This window comes from Plectropomus leopardus, chromosome 8 (genome assembly GCF_026936395.1).
Source record: "Plectropomus leopardus strain MGB_pleo_1.0 chromosome 8, ASM2693639v1, whole genome shotgun sequence".
In the NCBI taxonomy this organism is placed as follows: domain Eukaryota; kingdom Metazoa; phylum Chordata; class Actinopteri; order Perciformes; family Serranidae; genus Plectropomus; species Plectropomus leopardus.
This window is the reverse complement of record NC_142183.1, coordinates 598501-617431: the sequence shown is the minus strand read 5'-3', so window position 1 is coordinate 617431 and position 18931 is coordinate 598501. Positions and strand designations below refer to the sequence as shown.

At 41.3% G+C, this 18931-nt stretch overlaps 1 protein-coding gene across 1 annotated transcript in view; it reads right to left on the bottom strand.

Moving 5' to 3' along the window:
- Nucleotides 1-15424: 15424 nt before the first annotated feature.
- The window catches only part of emx3 (empty spiracles homeobox 3), a 65545-nt gene continuing 62038 nt past the window's right edge, over nt 15425-18931 (bottom strand). The window contains exon 3 of the mRNA XM_088080706.1: nt 15425-18931. This exon is cut by the window's right edge and continues 2564 nt beyond it. The gene's annotated coding sequence lies outside the window, so the exon portion shown is untranslated.

Here is an 18931-nt window from a genome sequence, read left to right as displayed (position 1 = left end):
GTGAGAGGTTGTTTTGGGTTTTTTCGAGACAGTAACTATTTCATTGCCCTGTTTTTGGTATTATGTGCATGAATGTTCTGCTTTGATTCCCCAAAGCTACAAATAATTTTCCTTGGCCATCTGAAAATAATTTCTATTTTTATGGTTTTGGCAGTGATAAATGGTCATTCTGGTGATTATTAATTTCGGCAGGCCCGCAGGTTTGGAAGGCAAGTTTTCTTTAAAAATAACCCAAAACTTTTGAAAGACTAAAAAAAACAAAACAAAACAAAAAAAAATTTAAAGAACAAGAAATTGCCAAATTCATTAAAAATGACCAAGAAAATGTCCAAAAAAGCGTGTGGGGCTTTAAAAAAAAAAAAAAAATTTCGAGAAAAAAATCTCCATTAAAAAATAAAAAAAGCCAAAACTTTTCTTTAGGAAAACAAACCAGTGGGCCTGCGAGTTTGGAAGGCATGTTTTCATCAAAAAGTTTGGGACCCAGGAAGGGTCACTGGGAGGTAGTAACATGTGACGTCTTTGGATAAAAAAATGCTGAATAAATCAGAATTGAAACTGGTTACAAAAACGTCAGATATAAACGGTGCAGGTGAAGCATAAATTGTCAAGAGCATAAAACTGAAATGTACTAACAGCCAGATTGCGATGAACTCATCATGTACAAAAATTCATCACATCCGTCAGTCATGTGTGTTATCTGCTTTTTGAGCGCTTTTGCAGAAATTTGAATAAATACAAGTGATACGATTTTACGATCAAGAACTCGAGCTCTCAGTCTGCACTGACGGGATTTATTAGTTCAGTTCTCACAACAATCTTATCAAGCTTATTTTATCAGCTCTCTTCTCAGCATCTTTTATTTGGCGGGATGTTAAACCCAAAGTTTAATAAGATTAAGAAATCTCCTTAAAACTGGTCACATTTGATCCAACGTGACTCTTCTCGTGATGAATCTTCTCTAACGAAGCCAACTCCTGTTAAACTCTCATAAGTGAGTTTAATAAAAGTATACAGCTGCCGATCAGCTTCCTGAAGTTTATTTCTGTAACGAGCGGCAGAAAGCGACATTAGGATTCGTGCTGACAGCTCGGCTATGAAAGGACTTGATTGATGGTTTTCAGATGCTGATCTGCCGATCACAACAGTTACACCTTTACTGAGTCATAACATCAGCGATTAGACTCTTTAGTCTCAGTGTCAGAGAGTCAGACACCGACAGCGGCAGATGTTTGGCTGCTCTCACCGATGATGGAGGATCGCAGCTTTTATGACTCATTATGAATATTATTGAGCTGATAGTAAAAAGCTGTTGCACATATCTTTGATTCGGTTTGTTCTGCAGAAACCATTTTTTGCAAACGGGAAACCTCGAGTTCACCTGTTTGAGATTCGTTTTTAGCAGCAATGAAGTATTCAGATCCTTCACTGCAGTAAAAGTAGTTATACACACCAGTTTTTACCACAGAATTAGAGTCGATGTGTAGCGCTGGCTGGAAAGGTTTACCTTGTCTGTGTCCCAGCTCTGGATCTGGAAAGTAATAATGCCACGTGATAACGCTGCTGGTTATGATGTAATATAAGGAGCTCAAATGTGCCAACCAGTTTTACTCTGAAGTCGTCACACGTTGACGGTCGGGCAGTGACCGTCCTTGTCTTCCGTGTATAACGTGTAAGGTATCCCTGTCTGCCGAGGTACGACTGAGAACGGGTTGCGTAACCACGTAATATTAAAAAGCCAGAGTGCGCTTATAGGGCAGGCGGGCGAAGAGGTAAATGCTCACCAAACAACCAACTTTCACACGGGAGTCTAGAGTCCACGTCTTGTCTGGATGTGTGTGTTTGTATGTGCGTTTGTGTTGCGTTTGTGGAGTTCGCTTTGTGTATGTGTATCTATGTGTGTTTTTTAAACCTTACCATGCGCTCTTCTTGCCTAACCCTAACCATCATGACAGTCCGGTGTGAAAGTAAGGACCGTGCCGCTGAATCCCACCACGTGCTTTTGTTGACATGACGGTAACGGGGTGAGACATCCAACCACGTGCATTTCTGTACCAGTACCCGGCACGTCATGGCTTGATGCGGGAAGAATACCTAAAACATCAGAGGTTGACGTGGAAGGTCGCCTGACCGAACATCACCATGTGACGAGTTCGGCATCCCGGAGCGTGAACAGCTGACGCATAAGGACACCGAAAATCTCATAACTAGACGCAGAAGGTCACAGAGCGGCACCATGTGACAAGCTGGGATGAGAACGTGTTGGTTTAGACGGAAAACCAAAGTGATAACCTCATAAACTCTGCTGACGAGTCTCTTAACGCCCAAAACGCTGGAAATGCAGTAATGTCTAACAACCCGTTTTGTTGTTAGTTGATGTTGAACAGCTTCGTCTCTTCAGTTTTTTTCCATATTCTCCTTTTCACGGCACACTTCAGCCTCGACTGTTGCCGTGTCGACTGAGAAATTTGTTCAATACGAAGGATAAATAAATCCTTTCTCTCGTCGCTCGCTGATGAAAGTTTGGCAAACTGGAGTAAAAGGTTCAATCAGAGAACAAATTATGGCAGCGGAAGCTACAAACGTTGTCACCGTTCACTTCCCTGCTGCCAGTTAACCCCCCCTCCACCACCCCCTCGTCAAAAGCTGATTTTTATTCAAATTAGCTCTTTTTTGTTCGTTAGCACACCTGTGTTCCCCTGCACCTAATTAAAAGCTGAATCCTGCAAATTTCTGCATCCGCCGACGGTGGCTCTGTTACCAAATATTGAGCAAGGTAGCACTGTGCTAATTAATGTTGGGGGGGGGACGCCGGCTCATTTCCATAAACCTGAGCAGAAACAGAGAGCAAAACAACAGGACCTCCAGCTGGCGAGCTGCAGCAGGCGGGCGGGCGCTGTTGTGTTGCTGCAGGCCCTCAAGCCGTTTTAACACCAGGAGGAGGCTCCTCTGCTTCTTCCCCTCTTCTTCCTCACATTTTTCTTCTTCTTCTTCTCTGTTGCTAGGTTCAGCAGGAGGCAGTCTCAGTCTCTCATTACATTTTTTATTCTATTTTGATCGCGGAAACAAAGTGTCAGATTGGGGCGGGAGAAAAAAAGGATCCTGCAGGTTTTCAAGGTGATTATTGAGATTTTTTTAAACGAACACGTAAATAATGTCGGATTCCTCTGATGCCAGCTGGGTGATAATCACACTCAAGAAAAAAGAAAATTGAATATTGCAACAATTAGCAAGTTTGATGGCGACAGTCACACAGCTGATCTGCAGAGCTTACATTTAACTCTAATAAATGACTAAAACAGTGTCTGATGAATTGCAATTAGGCAGCAATAGGAGGTGTCGCAGAAGGCAAACACTGCCAACGAAGAGAAGAGAAGAAGAGGAATCATGATGCACGACATCAGCAGTGTGTCAGAGACAACACGACACAAGAAGACCATCTGAACGTCCTTAGATGAGACGATATTCACTTTTCACAGTGACACTAAAGACTTTTAAAAAACTGCTGCATCAGAATATTGAGAAATGCGACACGTTCTCATCCCGACTCGTCTCGCGGTGCCGCTCTGTCAGCGACCTTCCGCATCTGCTGATGACGTTTTAGGTTTCCTTCTGCGTCAGCTGTTTACTCTCCAGGACGCCGTTACCGTGATGTGAACAAATACACACGGCGGGATGAAGCAGCACGTTATGTTTACACAACAGCTCATGGCGACCAACCAGACCGTCACACCTGAAGCACCACCTCATGCCAGCGTAAAAAAAAAAGGTTTTCGCAGTAAATGGGAATTTTTGCAATCGAAATGTGCGTGTTTTCAGGGTTAATGGAAACCTGCCCAGTGTTTGTAAAGTTTGTCATCAGGAGGTGGAGGGGATGGTGGAAGCAGAGCAACAAGAGCAAGCATTTTTTATCTTTAGTATTGAACGAACTTCTCAGCCGACACGCCGATAGTCAACGCTGAAATAGAATCTGGAAAAATAATCATACCGTAACCCTCTGATGCAGCAAAAACACAACACTTCAGCTCAGAAACACGGTTTTACAGATCATTGAATCTGACTTCCTGTGAGGGCCTCGCTGGTCATTTTATTGTTCCTTGTGGAAGATGTTGATGATGGAAGTAGTTTTTGGGCTCCACCCGGCTGGGATTGTATCAGGTGAAGACGGCACTTGTTTTTTTTATCTAAAACTTAATATCTTTCCATTTCTGGGAATCCAGCCGCTCGCCGCCCCCCTCCGTTTATTAAAGACCCAGAGATGAGAGAGTCTCAGCAGGAGACCCTGAGCAGCTCCGCCTGCAGCTGCGTACCTGCGTGGGATCACCTGTGCCGACTTGTATCAGAGCTGAATTAATGTCCGATCGGCAGCTTTTTACCACCACGTCACCCTCGCATCGCCACAGGGCTTCGCCAGGAAGCAGAGCCAGTAAGAAAGCTGTCAAATCATGTCGTTTCCTCGCCGCCCTCAGGAGCTGCAGGCAGCTTTCACTCTCTTTTATTTTTCTCTCCGGCTGCGTGTTGAAGTGAGTCAGCCTCACTGATCTCTGTGTACAGACGGATATTTAACACTCTTTTTCTGATGATCTCTGTTAGTTTAACTACAGACACACCTGAAACACATAATGAATACTTACTGATTTACTCCCACTCCGAACAATACAAACAGTCTGTATGAGGTCATCGTGCCCCCCGGTCTCCTAGAAATTACGCTAATATACAACTGATTTGACAGGAGTAAAAACAGTCCGCCCACTAGACTATGCACCATAAATATTTAACCCTTAGGGACTATTATTTGCACTTTTCATTCTTCAGTTTCTGATAAACATACATTTTGTCCAGATTGTGTATTTGAGTGTAATCAGTGAAACTTAACAGTCACATTCAGACTGTTCATTCAAACTGAACTTTTTCTCACTCGATGACGTCATATTTACCATGTTTGGCATTTGGAGAAAATACGTGCTTTTTCACCGGATCATCCCATGTAAACCGTCGAGCCCAAATCCTCAGTCAGGTTGAGAAAAGGCGGTGCATGTAAACGCAGCCACGTAAATGAGTATTTCTGCAAAGTGAAATACTGAGTGAACTCAGCGTGTCCGAGCAAAAATCGTGCACGTGTACACGAGCGGCAGCCACTTCATACGCTGACCGCCTTGATCGAAACCCCTTCCCCTCAGCAATCATGTTTTTGAGGTAGCTGTAATGCTGAGTGAAATATGTTTTCCACCAACATCATGAGGAAATGTTGCAAATTAACGTTTCTTACAAGTCACAAAAAATATTGATACCGATGGTATCAGCAATATATTTACTGACAACAGATTTTCTGTGTTTTCAGTGCAAACAGTAAATAGTCATTTTGCACAAGCGGCCCTAAAGCAAGTTAAGTGTCCCTGTTACAGATCCTGGACTGTGGCTTCAGCGTTAGTAAAACTCTCGATGAACAAGCGAAAATCTGATCAAGTCTGAGTGAGTCTGATGGATCGATGCACGGGCCTGCAGAGAGCGAGCGAGTGCGCGAGCGCTGTGATGTCTGTGTGGTTTCGTGCGGAGCTCCTGGCGACCAGCCACGCTCTCTTAATGAGCTCTAATCCTCCATCAAACACGCAAAACTGTCGATGCTGTAAACAAAGACGACAAAGCAGCGGCCCATCAGCTGTCAGTCAGTCACCGCCTCGGGTCGAGCCGCCTGTTACCGCACCAAACACCGGCGCCGCCACACAGGGGCTGATGGGAAATAAAGCAGATGAGGGTTTCAGAGTGATTCCAGGAATCTGCGGCTAAACGGGAACTTGTGGCTTCCTGTGAGACACGTCAGGAATTCCTCCCGCTCCACATGAAAGACTCCTCTGTGGATCATTTAATGCTCGTAGTTTTAACACATTTTTACATAAAGAATTACCGAAAACTGAAAAAAAAAAATCTCATTTTGAAAAAATGAATCTAAATCAACAACATTCTTAATTAATCACTGATCGTTCTAACACATTTCTAACTTTTTCTAACGTTTCTAACTTTGTGCAACTTTTACCTTTTTTAATTCTTTATCACATTTTGTTCTTAAATCCAGCGTGTAGCAGGAAAAAAACTGTAGCAGAGCGTAAAAACTTGTCTGGGATTTTGGGGATTTTTTAAAAAATGCATCGTGTTTCCAATAGGTGTATTTTATATTTGCAATTTTAATTTGCCTTATTTGAGGGTTGATGGACACCTGCCTTCTGCTGATAAGTGATCTGTGTTGTGAGAGACGTTAATGTTGTCGTTGACTTGCAGCTAACTGAATTAATCTGGTCCACAGTTTCACCGCAGTAAATGAGCTGTGACGGAGACGCTTTGTGTCCTGCAGCATCGCTCGAGCTCCTGCAGGCTGCTGTTGGTCTGAGCTCTTTCTGTCAGTGTTGCTCTGCTCATTAATTTACCATCGGCACTGTGAGAGTCTGTTATTTAGTGCAATTATCACGATTAAATCTCATTATGAATGCATGTTAATAGCATACAGTTCATCAGTTCAACTAGAAATCATTCGGCTGACGCGTTCAGACACGATGAGAGCTTAAAGGTTTTAAAGTGGTGGTGGAGAGTAACCCATATACTCAAGTGCTGTACTTTAACGTACGGGATGTAATTTTTTACATGTAGGCATTCGGTTTTTATTGCCAGTGGTGGCCGCAAAGTAACATAAAAAAAAAAAAAACGACTTTCTTGTTTGTCTCTGACAGCCTTTGGCCTGACTGAGGGTGACGTTAGTTTCCTGATCGTTCTACAGAAACGCCTCATCCCCGGCCGCTCTATGGTACAAATGAAATATAGGAACGTTACAACACGTTCTCGTCCTATCTCGTCAAAAACAGGCGCTACTGTCTGTCAGTGCGCTCGCCGTACAAGTGTGACAACAAAACCCGCTGTCTGCGGCCAACCAGAACGCGCTCGGACAGAAACCGTAGCTTGTTACGATATGCTGGCTGAGGGCACCGAGCGCGTCCACATGCAATGCGCATCACCTGAGAACGCGGCCGGACAGAACCGGTGTTTTGTCAGGGAGTCGGAGTACGCTTCCCACATGTGCCTCTTTTGCCTAATCCTAACCATCGTGGAGGTCAGCGTTGGTCGCCATGTGCTGTAGTGTAAACATGCGGCTTCACGCCACCACGTGCATTTGTTGACATCACGGTAACGGCGTCCCGGAGCGTAAACAGCTGATGCAGAAGGAAACCTAAAAGTTATAAGCAGACACAGAAGGTCACTGACAGAGCGGCACCATGTGACGAGTTGGGATGAGAACGTGTTGGCCGCAAAGCGTAGCTTGGAGTCTGATGGCGGCGTCCACTAAAACGTGGCGGTATTTGACAAGTCTGGAGTAAGAGCAGGCTGACAGTATCGTGATGCTCACTTGTGGCCACAGAGTGCAAAATGTCTGGGAGTTGATTGTGGTTCACTTAACAGCCTCCACACTTTGTATCTTTTAGTATATTTCGACACAAATACTTTGTACTTTTCCTTTTATGTAGTATTCTTGCTCTGCAGTATTTCTGCTTTTACTGAGGTAAAGCTGTGAGTACGTCCTGCACGTCTGTCTGAAAGTGAGCGTCTCAGCAGTTTCGTGAGCAGGTGTTGGTTGGTGGCGGATGAGTCGGGACATTTGATGGTCGCCGTTGCCGGCTGGAAACTGACGTCTTGTCTGAGCGGCGTGATGGGCGGCTGTTTGTATTCCAAACATTCGGATGATAATTGGTGTTTTTGTGTGTTTTCTGGCTGTGGCGGCGGCTCACCTGTGCGACAGGTTGGGTCACATTGTCCTCTGTGTGTGTGTGTGTGTGTGATGTAAAGACACAATGTTTATATTAAGGTGAGATTGTGTGTTTAAACCCACTGCGACACTTCACTTATCTCACTCTCACCTTTCCTCCAGAAGCCGTAAAAGGTGTCATGATTTTGTGTGTTTTTGTTCGTGATTGCAGAACAATTATTTTGTGATCTCGACATAACACGTTTCTCCTTCCTCCATGATTATTTCCTGAGCTGGAAATAACCTTAAAAAAACGCCTCCCACTGATTGTTTGACTAGAAATAATGAAACTAATGATCGAGAATCAAAAGCTTGTTATGTCATAATCACCAGAAAATGATGCGTCTCCCGAGATCTCAAAAATAATTATTCCTGTGATCTCGTTATGTGCGTGAATCATTAAATCGTCTTTCTGTGATCACAGTAATCAAAATGTATGAATATTAACACCTTTTTTAGCTCCTCTGAGGAGTTAACACTGTTTATTCACTAATAAAGTTTATTTAAACGTTCACCGACAAACTAACAGAAAGTACAATTAGGATGTATTTTTTATAGATATAGGTTATATTAATGAGCTTCATCTTTACCAACTGCAACAACTAAAGTGATATAGGACTATATATATATTTATATATCGAGTTACTGACTTTTTTCTCAAAATAAATGACATTCTAAAAATGTTATGACTTTTCCTAATAAAATTACACCCAATTCTTAATCAAACATTTTTTTTCCTATTAATGTGACTTTTTTTTCTAAACTTTTTTGCAAAAATATAATGTACAATTTTCTGAAATGATTTCAGTGACAATTTGAGTAGCAATCATTTTGACCAAGAGTGCTATTGTCCCGATCCTTAAAAATGGACTTAAATATCCCGACAGTGATCAGCTCAAACAACTTCAGGTCCTTCTGTAACTTACTCTAACATTTCATTTTCATTATCTGCGTTCAGGGTACGTGTATGATCTTTGCTTTGTTTGAGATCTCTACAGACGAATCCCACAGCCAGTTTGTGTGTTCTGCCATCTTGCGGCGCAGTTAGATCGGTAAAAAATTAATATACGGATTCATGTTGTTTTAAAGTAGTCCTTTCTGTTAATATTTTTTAAACCACTTCAGGGGAACATGTTGGTCCTCTGCACGCACAGAGAATCTGCAGACTGTACGGTCTCGGACAGACGGGAGTATTTCACATTCACCTTTCTGTAAAGCTGAAGTTTGTCCTGAGCAGCGAGAACTGTGCAGGTTCTTCCCAAACTCCCGGACAGCGTTTTCAGACGTAACGTTACACAGGAGGTAAGGTGTAAAGTTGCGTTTCATGACGTTAATACGGGATTTTAGGACACTTCTAGGACATTTTTAGGAATTTAGGACGTTTCTAGGATTTTAGAATAATTGAAGAATCTTGAGAGGTTTCTGAATTTTGGGATGTTTGTAGGATTTTTGGAGGTTTATTTGATTTTAAGAGTGTTGAAGGTTAGGTTTAAGTTTTGTCTTACTGTATCAGGTTCAGATTTTTACCTTTGCCTTTTTTGTTATTTCTGATTTTCTTTTTCGTTGGTCGTTAAAGTTTGATAGGGTTTTTCTCGGTCACCTCAGAGAGCCGCCGACTCAACAACACGGAAACGCAGCCTTTATGTAAATACCAGTGAGCGTGTGGACGACCGCATTAACGTCAAACTGAAACGTTTTTTTCTCCGTGATTAAGTGTAATTATCTCATCAGCCTCCCAGAAGCTCTCATTACTCTTAATTAGAGCTCTCTCAGTGATTCAGAGAAAACATCGAGCTCCTCCCGGCCAATCACAGCGGCCCGTCCAGGTGTCAGCGCGCTCGGCCTGCGGGGCGCTGATTCAGGATCAGCTCTGCATCACCTGAGCAGGTCTGAGGCTGATCAGGGAGCAGCTCAAACCAGCTCTTCCGGTCTGTTAATGCAGCTCAGCGCAGAAACCCGTCATTAACCCGTCATCACCCGCCCGTAAATCAAACCCATCGGCTCTGTTGTCATGGCAACAGCAGAGGCTCTGTGCTTTTTTTTTACTGGAGCTACAAATCAAGTTGGGACGTTTGAGCCGACAGGCCTCTGGCAACGAGTTTTCAGAGAAAGTTTTGAGGTCACATGAGGCGTCTGATGCAAATGACCCGACGCTCAGGACACACGTAGCGCTGCCGGTGACCCGCTGCAGGACGGCCTTCGTTCGTCGCGTTAGTGTTAGTTTGGTGTGCAGTCTTCACGTGAAGTGCAGCACATTAGGGAGGAACATTAGCTCATCAATCACCCGCCTGTTAATGAACGCAGGAGTTTACCCGGCAGTTACAGAGGTGGAGCCGTGCCACACAAACACCGTCTGATGATCTATGGACGTGAATCACCGATTTTTACAGACGTTCCTCTCTGACACGGTTACCATCTGGCAGCTGCTGCTACACGTGCGGGGAGACGGAGGAAGGTGCAGATACTCAGCGGGCGTTCAGAGTAAAAGAATCGCAGCATTATCTGTTGATGTTAGACGAACCCCTCGCTTCTTTAATGACTGCATGTCCAACACCGACATGGCTGTTTAACCCTTTGAAGTCTGCAGTGGAAACGGTCCACTGGTGCGACATTATGTTCACACAAAAAAATATTAGCACCTTTTGGGACTTTGGGTATTTTCCTTTCTTTAATTAATTGTTGTTGCTTTTAAAGCGTTTTGTTGGCTTTTCATTCTTCATTTTTTGACAGACCAGGTTTGAGTGTAACAGTCACAGCGGACATTTTTAGACTTTTGATACCTAAACTACATTTTACAGATTATACTGACAAACTTTTACTGATATTTTTAATGCAGGACTTTTCCTGTGACAAAGTATTTTTACAGTGTGTCAGTGTTTCCCAAACATTTATTTACTTGTACTTCTTACTTGTACTACTGTTTACTTGTATGTATGTAATCTAGCTCATGAAATATTGTTAATGAAAATAACGGAAACCCCAGAAGAGTAGCTACTGTTCTGAGATCCCACAGCCATCAGAGCAGAAAAACAGGACTTGTATTATTTCTGGGTGTCATTCTGGGCTTTTGACTCTGAATTTGTCATTTTGACTATTTTCCACCTGATGAGGTCATTTTGACCATATTTGGCATCTGGAGGAAATACATGCTATTTCCACTAGGTGACCTGTCACAGTCAATGTAGCTGCTGATCACTGACATATCCCAGACTGTCAGCAGCTACACTCACACACTGACATATCCCAGACTGTCAGCAGCTACACTCACACACTGACATATCCCAGACTGTCGGCAGCTACACTCACACACTGACATATCCCAGACTGTCGGCAGCTACACTCACACACTGACATATCCCAGACTGTCGGCAGCTACACTCACACACTGACATATCCCAGACTGTCAGCAGCTACACTCACACACTGACATATCCCAGACTGTCAGCAGCTACACTCACACACTGACATATCCCAGACTGTCAGCAGCTAAAAACAAACAACAACTTGATGAATTTGATTTGATTTATGATTAGGAGTGATGCTGGTTAAAAAAATAATGGAAGTAGAAAATAATAATGTTTATGTAATATTAAAGAGGGACCTAAGGGTTAAAAAAAACTTAGCCTTAGCCTTCAGCTGTCAAAAAGAATGAACACTCCAGCTGTTCCGGTTTTTATTTTAGATCAATACGTATACACGGAAGTACAAACACTGATCACGCGTTACAAATTTAAGATTTAAACAGAATCATGAAAAAATTAACCTCCTGCCACTGCACTGGAAGTCTGTTTTTAAAGGGTTGAACATTACGTTTAACGTCATGTGAAGCGAACATTTACATTAACCGCAGGTGTGTGACAGGATGTTAACTCGGATCCAGACACACAAATTTGTGCACGAACGTTGGCGGTGGGAGTCAAAGTGATTTGCAGGAGAAAAAGACGTCTCCTTATTAAAACTAAATGTCAGTGAAAAAGTTACAGATACATGTTGTTAAAAAAAAAAACTCCTGGAGGAAACACCTGAACAGAAGCAGGTGTTACTGAGCAGCTTCACAGGTGAGACGTCGCCGCGGGAACACCTGTAAACACGAGTGAAGGCTCGTTGTTGATCTCAGAGGGCTCATTTTTACATCGTACAAAGACACAGTTTGGTAGTGTGTGTGTGTGTGTGTGTGTGTGTGTGTGTGTGTGTAAAGGTGAAGAGAGTGGAGGAACACTGGATGACTGGAAATCCCCTCCGTCAAGCCTCGACAATGTCAACTTTTCTCTCCTCTCTGTTTTTCCTTAACACACACACACACAAACACACACACACACACACCAAACTTTGCCTCCATTGTCTTTGACGAGTTCATGTTATGCACTGTCTCACACACACACACACACACACACACACACACACCAGCATGCAAATACTGGACCACATGTAAATACCTACAGAAACACACACACACACACACACACACACACACAGCTGTTGAAACGTTAGTGATCTGCTGCCACAGAAATCTGTGTGTGTGTGTGTGTGTGTGTGTGTGTATGTGTGTGTTTCTGTTAGACTGGTCAACAGAGAGCAACAGGGAACCAAAAGTTAACTTTATTTAAATATTGGTCCTCATGCAAAAAACATTTTACAAGCAGATTTTGTCTGTTTTTTTTCATATCCATGATTTATTATTATTTTATCTGTCCACGTTGTCTTCTTGGATTCGCCAATGTCGTCTTATTTTTGTTCTTTTTAAGAGAAAATCTTACATCTGGTCCAAAGCACTTTTACCAAGAAAAGCGAAAATTTCTTGTTCTCGCAGTAAACAAGTTGTTTGTCTACAGAAGGAAACAGATTTAAAAGAAGAAGGAAAAGATTTAAATTTTAGGAACATAAATGAAATATGTAAAATCCATAAAATCAAATTTAAACTTAATGCAGTTTTTAAGGTCCTGGAAAAACTTGGAAAAGTCATATAATTTGCAATTAGCAATTTTTCAAGTTTGTTTTGGAAAACAAAATATACCCTGAAAGTTTTGGAAAAGTCATGGAATTTCGCTTCACAAACCTGTATAACACATGAATTCGTGTGTTCAAATTTGAAAGGCCAATGTTAATTTTTGAAGTTTCTGGCTGATAAATGGTGCCATTTTGGTGATTTTTTGTAAAAAGAACATATTCTCTATAAAATACCAGCAATTTAAAAAGAAAAAAACACAAAAATATTTTTTAAGATAAAAAATAAAAAAATAAAGAAATTACAAAAGTAATTAAGTCCCTCTCCAGTACTGGAAGAGTAGTTAATACAGTTAATTCACAGTCAGTTCACATGAGAAACCTCAAACATTCATTTTACGCCATGCCGTGATCTGTTTTAAATAAGCCTAACCACGTAGTTTTGGTGCAGCTGCATCTGTTTCACCTCATTAACCGTTTATTTCAAACCATTAACGGTCTGTAAGACCTTCTCGGCCCTCCGGCGAGCAGCAGGGCGGCTCGGGGGTTAATTTGTTTTTATGTGCAGTGATTAAGTTGATTAGAGGTTTGATGACGAGTGGCTGCTTTTAATTAGCCTCGTTTGGATAAAAACACACGGAGCTGATGGATGATTGACGCTGATTGAAGCACTCGGCTGATTGGAGGGTTAAAGCGTCAGCGAGAGGGAAACAAACTTTACGGAAACACAAACACAGTAGAAATCTTCAGTTTTTAATCAGACGGATCTTTGAATTCAAGGATTGTTGAAGAAAACCGACTCTTATCTAACCTCATAACTGTGCCGTTTTATCGCCTTCGTGTTTGTGTTTGTTTGAGCATTTAGGCTTTTTTTCGGTGGCGGCGCTCCGTTAGTCTGGAGTTTTCCTGAATCTTTCTGCTGAGGATTTCAACACTTTCACTGAATGTTTGTCGTGTCAGTCACCGAGAGATGTCGGTTTAAAGGGCCGATTCGTCGGGCCATCGTCTTTTCCTGTTCTTCAAGTGGAAACTCACAATGTTTGGTTTTTGTTTTTTTTTGTAGTCTTTTTGCCTTTAAATCCTTTTTTTTTGTTTAGCTGAAACAATGGATGATGAAAATTAAACAACCCTAACCCTAACCCTAACCCAAGTTGTTAAGAATCTAATCAAACATTTAAAATTTAAACTATTAATTGATAAGCCATCTAATGCCTTCAAAGTATATTCAATATGTTGCTTCTATAATCCTAGAAATGTCCTAAAATCCTTAAAACATCCTTAAATCTTAAAGATGCCCTAAAGTCCTAGAAAGTCCTAAAATCCTTAAAATGTCCTTAAATCCAGAAAAAAATTCAAGAGAAGTTCTAAAAATTTAAAAATGCCCCAAAATCCAAGAAACGCCCTTCAATTCTTAAAATGGCCTAAATTCCAAGAAATGTCTTAAAATCCTAGACACGTCCTAAAATTGAAGAAACGCCCCAAATCCTAAAAACATCCGAAAATCCCAGAAGCGTTCTAAAATCTTGGAAACATGTATGGGGCCGCTGTGACTGGCCCCTGGCGTTCTGACGTTTTTCAAAAGTGGCTCCCAAGCAAAGACAGTTGAGTATCCCTGGTTTAGGTCTACTCTGTGTGTGTGTGTGTGTGTGTGTGTGTGTGTGTGTGTGTGTGTGTGTGTGTGTGTACCTTGTTGTGTCGATGCTCTCTCCGTTCTCTCTGCATCTGATCAGCAGCCGAACCTCCGTCAGCCGGAGAGCCGACTTCACATCAGGTCAGAGGACGTGCAGATAAATATGAGCACGAGTCTTTTGTTTCCGCGGCGTTCTGCAGTTTGATAATTGAATCTAATAACCGTCAGCAGCCGTCGAGGTTCACCTGGACTCACCTGTCGGTTTTTAAACAGTCGCTCCGCGCTGAGCAGATAAAGAGAAGTGATAATTTGTTTCCGTCAGTCGTGCACCTACATGCCTGCCGCCATCTGTTACTGCACTTCAGTCTCCCATTGTGAATACTGAAACATCTCCATGGCAACGCCACCAACCAGGTAGCAGCTTTATGATTACTCCATCATCATAATCAGTCTGAGACTCACTTTACTGTACTGTGGTGATACTCAGCTTACGGCCCGCGGGCCAAATCTGGTCCCCCCAACCATTTTCTAATTCTAATAAAAAAATAAAGTGATGGACTCTGTGAATAGTTTTTGTCCTTTTCGTCTCCGTAAGGTCAGAGACATAAAACAGCATCAAAATAGAGCTTGTTGATCAAAAAAAGAGCCAGAGGAGGATCCCCCACACCCCCGACAGAGGACACAGCTGAGACACTGATGTCCTAAAATCCTAGAAACGTCCTATAATCCTAAAAATGTGAAAATCCTTAAAAAAGCCTGAAATCTGAGAAACGCCCGATCATATCATGTTTCCATTAATGATCCCTAAACGTTGTGCCCGTTCAGATCCTGCAGAGAGAGAAATGGAAATTAAAAATACAAATGAACAAAAATATTATTGTAATATTCAACACTGATATTGTCTTCTAAAAATCAAGATCCAAATTTGAAATTATCTTAATTCAGTTAAAGTTTAACTGTAATTTTCTCTTTTTCCATAACAAAACCTCCACATGAATAATCTTCAGATTTTTGTAACATCAAATCAGTTTTACTTCTGAAGCCAACAACGTCAACAAAACATGTGATTTCATCTCTTTTTATTTATATTTTTTCAAATCTGAACACAGGAAGTACAAAGCTTCTGTCATTTTTTTTTATTTTGTCCCTTTCGGAGAGTCGTACAGTTAGTGCATTCGATCCTAAAACGATGAAAAAATAGATCTGACTAAGAAGAAGAAGAAGAAGAAGAAGAAGAAGAAGAAGAAGAAGAAGTGCTACATAAGGAGATGATGAGGTAAATCTGTCCAGGAAGAAGAAACCAACAGATGAACGGATGCAGTGAGAGAAACAAACAGTCCACACATTATAATTATTATTAATATTATTATCATTATATACACATCAGATGCATAGAATACTTTTCTCAATCCAGTTTTTACATAAATACCTACATTTTTTTTTTGTATCCAAAAAGACGAAAAACTACCAGCAGGATGAAAAGTGATCGGCTGGTTTCTGACGGCTGCTCTGCCGCAGTGCCGCCGAGCACGACGCAAACCATCAACCCGTCAGTGACAGACACCCGTGATCGTCCTGCAGGACGAATGATTTTTATGAGTTTATATTTTTATTCTTGTCAACAATCCCCACTAAAAAGGCCCAGGTGTGGATTAATCCGCCACTGAAAATAGTCCCCAAACAAAGTCACTCCTTCCTCGGATTTTAGGACGTTTATAGAATTTTCTAGGATTTTAGAAAGTTTGTCGGATTTTAGAAAGTTTGTCTGACTTTAGAAAGTTTGTCGGATTTTAGAAAGTTTGTCGGATTTTGGAAAGTTTGTCGGATTTTAGGACTTTTCTAGGATTTTGGATGTTTCTAGGATTTTAGCACATTTCTGGGATTTTAGGACGTTTTTAGAATTAGAATTCTTTTTTAAATTTTTCTAGGATTTTTTAGAACTATAGTGAGCCGCTGTGTGAGGAAATCACTTATCAAAGTAAAGATTTGTGTTTTTACAGGTTTACATCATTAATAGGAACCACTGAGTTTGGAACCACAGACAGGAAGTCTGACAGTATTAAGAGACGGACCTGGGGTTTGTTGACAATGAAAAAATATAAAATATTGTTGCGTTTTTTTAAAAAAAAAAAAAAAGTTGTGTTTCATTTGGTTTTTGTCAAATAAAACTCTGTGAAAACAGAAGATTTCAGGTCCCTGCAGCAGGAAGTTTGACTCTTAACCTTCAGATTAAACTCGGCTTAATAAATATTATCAGTCTGAGACGTTCGGCTCGTTCCAAAACTGATTTTGAGCTGAAAAGAGTGAATGTGAAAGCAGAAACATTCAGGCGGTTTTTGTAAACCTTTAAAGTTGACACCAGATAAACACCAGAAATCGTGTGAAAACTGAAAACAGTGAAATCAAAGAGTTTAGTCTCCATTGAAACATGTTTTTATTATGAATATTGCCCTGGTTTCTATGGTTGTTTTAACCCTTCAACACCTGGATCAACATCAGTTTTCAGTCACACATTTAAACCTCTGAAACCTGAGAAACTGACGGTCTGTTTGGCAAGAAATGTCCCACAAACCAAAGAAAAAAGAGGGGGGGGGCAAAAGGAAATGATCTGAAAATCAGTTGAGGGGGTTATTTATTAAAATTCAGTTTTTTTTTAACATTTCTTTATTTTGCGCTCATTTTCAAGTAATTTTCTTGTAATATTGTGCAAGTTTCTCATGAAGTTCTGCTCCAGAATTCAACTGAATTTGCTCAGGTCTCACAGGGTTAAATCTGACGTGTTGCATTATTTTTTAAGGCCTTTTTTTCCTTCATTGACAGGACAGCTGTGATGGACAGGAGCGGTCGGCGAGAGAGACTCCGCCTGCGTGAGTCACGTCTGCCAGGTGAGCTCAAAGTCGCGCTGTTTTCCTGAACTTAAACTTCAGTATTTTTCAACGTGGACGCAGTTTTCCCTGTTTTTGTGTCTGAGCGAGTGATGGGAACAACAGAATTCGGTTCAGTATTTTGAGAGACGAAACAGGCCGCGATGTATTCACCGTCAGTGTCCGTCCACTCAAAGAGTTTGTCTTTGTCACCGTCGGGCTCAGACTGATGTAAATATGTGAAAGATTCCCTCCAGATGCAGACGTTTTTGTGCCGCTGCACCGGCGGTAGCCCTGGTCGGGTCGTCCCTCCGCATCTCAAAAACTCAGAATATTGTGAAAAAGTTCAGTATTTTCCATCAGTCATTTAGGAAAGTGAAAACTGAATAATTTTGTGAACTAAAATGTTTCAGCATTTTTCTGTTTCAGACAATTGTGGAAATACGTAATAAATAAAATGGAAATATTTGAAACACTCGACCCAAAAATACAGACGAGCTGAAGGTCGCTATCAAAGCAACGTGGGCTTCGGGAACAGAGCAGAGCCGCAGGTCCGTCGCCTCAGTGCCACATGGATGCAGTTATTCGTAGTAAAGCAGCTCATAAAATGAACATACTTTTTCAGTATTACAAATTACTTTTTGAATGATTTTAGGAAATATTCTACTAATTAGAGAAACTGGATTTCTGATTTTCACGAGTTATATGTGCCATAATCATCAAAATTAAAACAAAAAAGGCTTGAAATTTACATGTAATGAATCTACAATATATGAAAGTTTACCTTTTTGAATTAAATTATTTTTAAAAAAATCACGGTATTCTTGTTTTTTGAGATGCACCTGTATGTTATCGCAAATGCAAAATCTCGATTACGCCTTGAGGGCATTTTTTCAAATTTGGCACAAACATCCACTTTGACTCAACAATGAGCTGAATCAATTTTAGTGGTCAAATTTGACACAAACATGCAACTCAACGGTGAGCTGATTGGAATTTGGCGATTTCAAGGTCAAGGTCACTGTGACCTTTTATGCATTTCATTTTCCTACAATATCTGAAGATGGCCTTGAGGGAGTTTCCTCAAATTTGGCACAAACGTCCACTTGGACTGTGATTCTGATTAGCATCTGGAAGTCAAAGGTCAAGGTCAGGGTGACCTCGTAAAAACATAACTGAGAAATAAACACGCTTAAGTTTCACAGAAATGTCAAATAGGATATTATGATGAAGTGCTGACAATTTATATCTAAGAGGTCAAAGGTCAGCTGTGACATCACCATGTTTTCGGCGTCATACCTCAGGAGCAGAGGGGGACACATTTGGTCAGATACTGAATTGGTGACACGAATCTGTAAACGGTGCTGAGATCTTCGTGTTTTTACAGACGTGGATGAAAACTGTCGGAGAAACTCGACCGGTTCACGGAGGCTAAAAAACGCTTGGCGGTACAGCTAGTCGTTAAAGAGTGAGAACTTTTTTGTTTAGCCGGAAACATCCCCGAAAGTACCATCACCAAACCCACCAGACTCCATTCAAATAAACACTTATTTTAGCGTGAACAGAGGCAGCGTATTTTCACACAACTGGGTGAAGAAAGGGTTAATTTCAACCAAACCAGAGGTGGTGATTGTTGGAAAACCGAAAAAACGAACCGAGACGGCTCTCTCTTTTATTTTATGGGTTTATGTTATTTCTGTCCGCTTT